The following is a 7,009-nucleotide window of genomic DNA, read 5'->3' as shown; positions in this document are numbered from 1 at the left end:
AGTATCCTGCCTACCCCAATTTGTGAACCTGGGATATTAGAGTACGATACTCTTATTCACCAAAGATGGCAGCACCATAAAGCTGCTAAACTATCTCCAAGCTCAGCTAATTTTCTATTTTTAAGGTATTCAAACCACTCTAGCTGTAAATGGTTTGAAAAACCGTATATTTTGTATTCATGGCTTTACACATAGTAATATGTAAAAGGTTTCGAAGCTATAAAGGTAAAATGCTCTCTCTACCTTAAACTCTAATGTTAAATGGATTGACAAACTGCAGCCGAGTATTTTGCTATAATTTTAGAATGAAAATTCTAACAGCGCATTATTCTTTTTTGTTGTATTTTGTAGTAAATTTATTTTTGTGCCCAAATGCTGCATGGTTTAAATTGCATCACATTCTTTGCTTTGGCCATAAGTTTCCTTAATCGAAGTAAAAAATTAGAAAAAAAAACTTAGGAAAAAAATTTTTTTATTAAGAAAATGTCTAAATATTTTTCCGAGAGGCAACGTTATCGCAAAGTCAATCAATTTCATATAATTTTGCTACATGCAGGGTGTTCCGCAAGCACCGCTGCTAATATATAACTTTAACATTGTTGCAAAAAGTGCTGTAAAAAGTTAATACGGTATATACATTAAGAGTTCTCAATTAATATGCAATTAAAAAAACCTTTACTTAAATATAAAAGACATTATTGAATATACTTGATTAAAGATATTAAAACCAGAGCGTTCAATTGTGAGAGAGATTAAGATTAAAATAAACGAGGTAATTAAAAAGGGTTAAAACTTAGTTTATTAGTTGTTCTTGAGCTGAAAGTACATGGAACCTTTATTATAAGATAATTAAGTTAAGAAAACAAGAAAGAAACACAAAATACAAAAAAATAAAACATTTTGTAAACCTTTTTTTAAACAAAAAAAGAGTTTTTTTTTTCTTTTAAAATTTTTCATTGAAAACATGGAAATGAGACAAAAAGTAACAAAAATAATGGAACCCAATAATTAAACAAACCAATCGATTTCAACAGTATTTTAATCAACTGTTATCGCTATTAAAACTAAAATGAGCTGAAAAACTGCTAAAAAACTAGTTAACAAAAAGAAGCAAAATGAAATAGATGAAAGTAACTCAAAGTTTGATTAAACGCTTTAGTTTATTTAAAGCTGAATGGTTCATAAAGTAATACCATGAAAATCATCCAACGTTATTATCCAGAAATGTTTTAATTTGTGTGTATTGAATAGAGAGATGTACTTTTTTAAAAGTAATACTGCTTCTTTGAATAAATATGAAAATTAAACAAAATTTTAAATAAGATATGAAAATTGCTAATGTAATAACAAATAGCAAATAGCATTTTTTGTACGTTATAATGCAATATAATAAACCGTCTGAAAAAAAAATCAATGATTTCTTTGTTTCATTTAAAATTCCGTGTAAACGTATTTAAGGATTTATCTAGTGCTAACGGTGACCATCACAAAGCTATCACAGTTTAGTTAATCAAACTAGAACATACAAATTCGAGAATAAAGGGACATGCAATTAAAATTTAAAAAAGGTAAATAAAAATATACACCTTTCTAGTTTCAAATTCAACCATATTTATCGTATTACAGCAGTCCACAGGTAAGTTTTAAGGTATATCAAATGCACATTATATATCAATATATCAAATTTTAATTTCCTTCATAATTATTTCACAACTTTCGCAATTTTACTTCACAATTAATTTAAGTAAAAAATATGGTTATAATCGAATAAAAATGCACATAATCGTTATTAACAAGAATGTTATACTGAGGCGTAAATTATTTTCTTAAAAAGTTTTGATTTATGTCAAAAACTTAAAAATTTATTTGTCAAACAACTAAATACTGATTTGTGTGAATTGGTTGAAATACTAAACATAAACGTATTTCTATCTGTAGTTGATTAAAAATCCACCTAAAAAAAGGCGTGTATTGGCTATATTTGTAATAATTTATCTGAAATTATTTTTAAAATAATTGTTCGTTAATCTCAATGGTAATTGGTACTAATGTTAAAAAATCTATGAAGAAAAGAAAAGATAAAACAACGGATATACAAAATATAAGGCTCTTTGATTGACATTGGAAGCTTGAAGTATCTTTAAACTACCCCCTCTCCGTATTTTTCGTACAAGTAAACAAGTTTTGGGCTTGTATGCTCTCCCTGTACTTCTGAGTGCACTGTAAAAAATGCCAGATCAAATTACGATAATAAGTACCGCACTCAAGGTGCTGATACTATTTACCCTAATATTAGTTCTCACCATAAAGATTTACGGTACAAAAAATCTGATAAATCGTAATATGTACTGTAAAATCACTGTAATTAAATAAATATTACTGTAAAAATAACAATACAACATTTTACGGTAAAAATGGATTTTACGTTTTATGTTTATCAGTAAAAATTTTACTGATGCTACCCTCAGGGTGTCAGTACTTTTTATCGGAATTTGATCCAGAATTATACCGAGTAGTTCATCAGATTTCGGATACGCTTTTATTTTTTCTCACTCTTTTCCAACAATTTTTTAAACAAAAGTATTGATAAACGGAGCATCTTGAATCAAAAATAGTCACTTTTTTGACTTGGACGCATTAATCTTTAGTTCAACTTAACACTCATTTTAAATGTTTTTATGAAAACTCGTTAAATGGTTACATGTTTAATGTTGATGCACTCCTTTGCACCATTTGTTCACCGTTGTTTATCTTAGACAATGCTTATCACAGATTATTTTTTTTCTCATTTGAATGTTACTTGTGACCCATAATGCACGTGATTTTTTTTTTATTTCCGATTTCGGTAAAGCTTTCCCCGTCTAGTATGATGAAAACAGTACACTTTTTTCACGTGGACGCATTAATCTTTAGTTCAACTTAACATTCACTTTAAATGCTTTTATGAAAACTCGTTAAATAGTTATATGTTAACTGTGATGCACTCCTTTACACCATTTGCTCACTGCTGTTTATCTTAGATAATGCTTATCACAGATTATTTTTTCCTCATTGAAATGTTACTTGCCACCCACAATGTGCGTGCTTTTTTTATTTCCGATTTTGGTGGCGCTTTCTCTGTCAAGTATGATGAAAAAAGTACACTTTTCTCACGTGGACGCATTAATCTTTAGTTTAACTTAACATTCACTTTAAATGCTTTTATGAAAACTCGTTAAATAGTTATATGTCACTCCTTTACACCATTTGTTCACTGCTGTTTATCTTAGATAATGCTTATCACAGATTATTTTTTTTCTCATTTAAATGTTACTTGAGACCCATAATGTGCGTGCTTTTTTTATTTCCGATTTTGGTAAAGCTTTCTCTGTCCTGTATAATGAAACAAAAGTACACTTTTCTCACGTGGACGCATTAATCTTTAGTTCAACTTAACCTTCACTTTAAATGCTTTTATGAAAACTCGTTAAATGGTTGCATGTTAACTATGCACTCCTTTTCAAAACTTGTTCCCTGCTGTTCATCTGAGATAATGCATATCACAGATTTCTTTTTTTCTCATTTAAATATTACTTGCGACCCATAATGTGCTCACTTTTTTATTTCCGATTTTGGTGAAATTTTCTTTGCCAAGGATACTGAAAAAAAAAAGTAAAAATGCCTATTAAGGCGGGGTTACTACGGAGTACTCTGCCTTATAAAGTCTACTATTCTTAAGGATTAGTCTGTATTTCAGCTTTTACTGCTCATAGACTTAAATTTACTGTTGTTTTTAGATAAAAATGTTTTGAAGAATCATGGAAAAAGGTGAAAAGGAAGAAATAAATTTATCTTTCAGAGAGTATGCAAAAGCTATTTTTTCCGATTCCCTTATCACGGGTTTCCCTGAAATCGCCAATTTGACTACTTGGAAGGAAAAGATATGGAAATCAACTGCTTTCTTANGAAAAAAGGTGAAAAGGAAGAAATAAATTTATCTTTCGGAGAGTATGCAAAAGCTATTTTTTCCGATTCCCTTATCACGGGTTTCCCTGAAATCACCAATTTGACTACTTGGAATGAAAAGATATGGAAATCAACTGCTTTCTTAGTTTGCTTGGTGGGGTTTCTCTATCAAACGCAGGAGTTCATGGTATATTTTTGGACATATCCAACAACAACCTACTCCGAAGTGAGCAGACCATACGAAATTATTCAGCCTGCCATGACATTCTGCAGCAATAATCGGTAAGTTAAAGAAAACATCCCAAGCGGTAATAAGTTTATTTGATCTTTGCTTCATAAACGAAAAATTTTGAAGAAAAAAATTAATAATTCATTATTAAATAAATTCAATAGAAAGTACTTCTAAAATTAAAATTTCTAAGATCAAGCTATTTGTTTCTATGCTTTTTTTATCCAGCAAAATAATTTTATTATACCGAGAAATTTTTATGAGAATCAAAAATGAAATTACCTTGATTTTCCGTACAAGTTACGCATCATTGGGAAAAAAAGTTATTTTGCTGTAGTTTTTTTAGAAAATTTCGTCTTAGAAATTTTTTTCTTATCAATTTACATTCGTAAATTTTATTAGTTAGGAAAGATTTGTCAGGTGCTGATACTATTTAACTATAGTTAGATTAATTAACTAGGAAACAGTTTTTTTTCTTCCTAAAGACAGTAAAGATAATATATAATTTTAAGTTAAAAACTATCTTAGCTTAATAAGTGAATATCAAATATCTTTGCAACAACCATGTATGAAAAAAAACTAATTGTTATCTTTAAAAAGCAACTATTTTCCAATCATAAAAGAATAATGACTATTTCAGTTTTAAAGCTATTTATGATGGTAATAATAAATCAATTATTTCTTTATCATATTTAAAAGTTAGTGAACTTTTTGTTGTTGTTCTTGTCAGAGAATGACTGCTATTTTAGACCTTAACAATTGTTAGAATCATAAAAGGATTAAAATTATCTTTCATGATAAGAGAACAAGAAATACGTAAATCAAGAATTTAATTCATCTTTTGCCGTCAACGCGCTGCTCTCAGCCATCAAAATGTTTTAATATATATATGTAATCAGTAATTTTTCTACAAAAAGTAAAGCTCATTTCCCAACAGCATGAGGTCCACTTTCAATGGATCCCGTCCCACGTCGATATCCACGGCAACGAGTTGGCTGCCACTCTTGCAAAGAAGGGACTAGACAATCCAGTCCCCTCCACCTCAGAGCTTACATACCTTGAACGTTTTGCAAGGCAAAAGGCCCAGAACAAACAAAAGTGGCTGCTTCCACCTATTCACTACTGGTATAAAGCAAAAAGACCAGGACTCTCTCTATCTCTCCCTGGTGACAGGCAAACCAACACCTGCTTATCCCGACTGGCCAGTGGACACCTGAAAAGTCTCACATTTTCTGCAAATCAAAAGATCTTTCCTCTTTGCCCTAAATGCCAACAAAACCAGGCATCACCTGAGCACATCTTGATCTGTTTAGGGCTGGACTGGAACGATATTCATTCCTCTCCCATTCTGGTTTCGGATTTTCTCAATATCAACGGATTCATTGATCTGGTCTGAACCCGTCAGACCAGATGGGAATTAGCAACAACAACAACAGTAATTTTTCTGCTCTCAACCGCAGCTATACACCTTCATGGTAGACATTGAATACTGCTGTTCACTTCAATTGAGAGTTTTTGGAGATATGTAAAGTTCATCATAAAAACCTCATTTTAACTCTTAAAACTTTAATTTAACTTTTACTTTTAAAAAAATATTATTATTCTCTTCATATATTCCTAGATAATATGTTCGTCGAATAAAAAGCATTTCCCCAAAAATATCACAACTATACTTAATCTTAGTAAGACCATAAATGGGCAATAATCTGATTTTAGAGAGAAGAATAAAAGCTTTGATTTTTATTTTTGTTAACTTGCTAATTCTAGCAAGCCTGCTATGGTAAACCAAGATGATTTAAGGGAGAGGGGTGCAATCTTGTTTTTAACCATCTGCAAATCAAGAATACCACTTCAGCAACACACGTTACAGCCCGTTTCACAGGGAGTACACATTTGTACTATTTATTCATCCACAAATCGTAATTTTGATTTGAACCGAAGAGCGACCAAACTCCAATTCAGTACCATATTGATTTGTTATGGGGACATGGAGGACTTTTTGACTCCGACAGATTTTAACGTGCACCAGTCGCCATTTGATATATAGGTATTCTTCGGCCAACGGGATTCATACTCACGATCTGACGTATACGAGGTCAACGCTCTACCAACCAGGCTTCCGCGGCCGTAAATTTTATTTCAACTATACATGCTTTGTATATGAAAGTTGTGTTATTATTTACAAATGGTCACTTAGCTAAAAAATACTTTCAGAAAATTATCAAGAATTTCCCAGACATATGAAACTTATTAAAATTTATATCACGCGAAACTGGGAAATCTTTTTATGTTGGCATTCTATACGCATTCTTCTTAATATTGGCATTGAGGGCACGACTGGCTAAAAGTGGACAAGATATAACATTAAATTAATTAATTTCAGTACACTTAATCACACTTATTGACTCAGAAAACTCATTAACTGGTTACTAACTCAGAAAAGTTGTAAAAAACGAACATATGATTTGCTGAAAAGCGCTATTTCGTTCGACGAATTTCAGAAGCAAAAATTTGTGGGAAGTCAATGCGGACGACTCTGTGTACTTCCATTTAGAAATATTAGCCTAATATGTTTGACAAACTTGTACCTTTTAAGAATTTTCAACTGAAAGCAAGTTTTCGTACCTTGTTACGGGGGAATGTTATATTTTGCGTTCTCAGAAGAAATAATTATTTTTGACACTACAAACACTCTTAACAGGTTGCTCTACTTATTATTGTCTCGTATCACATTTTTCTATTGATTCACTTACATAAGTACACTTATACTTAGAAATATTTTTAGATAATTTAGATTTATATATATATATATATATATATAAATGGTTGCATGTT

General features: G+C 30.7%; 1 protein-coding gene and 1 long non-coding RNA gene across 4 annotated transcripts in view; both read right to left on the bottom strand.

Annotated features, from left to right (window-relative positions):
- LOC139426605 (uncharacterized) overlaps nt 1-7,009 on the bottom strand; it is a 207,800-nt gene that overhangs the window by 62,179 nt on the left and 138,612 nt on the right. The window lies entirely within an intron of this gene.
- Nucleotides 1-7,009, bottom strand: part of LOC107448543 (uncharacterized) — a gene marked incomplete at its 3' end in the record, with an annotated part of 81,432 nt that overhangs the window by 55,239 nt on the left and 19,184 nt on the right.

This window comes from Parasteatoda tepidariorum, chromosome 9 (genome assembly GCF_043381705.1).
Source record: "Parasteatoda tepidariorum isolate YZ-2023 chromosome 9, CAS_Ptep_4.0, whole genome shotgun sequence".
NCBI lineage: Eukaryota > Metazoa > Arthropoda > Arachnida > Araneae > Theridiidae > Parasteatoda > Parasteatoda tepidariorum.
This window is presented reverse-complemented; position numbering and strand designations above follow the sequence as displayed.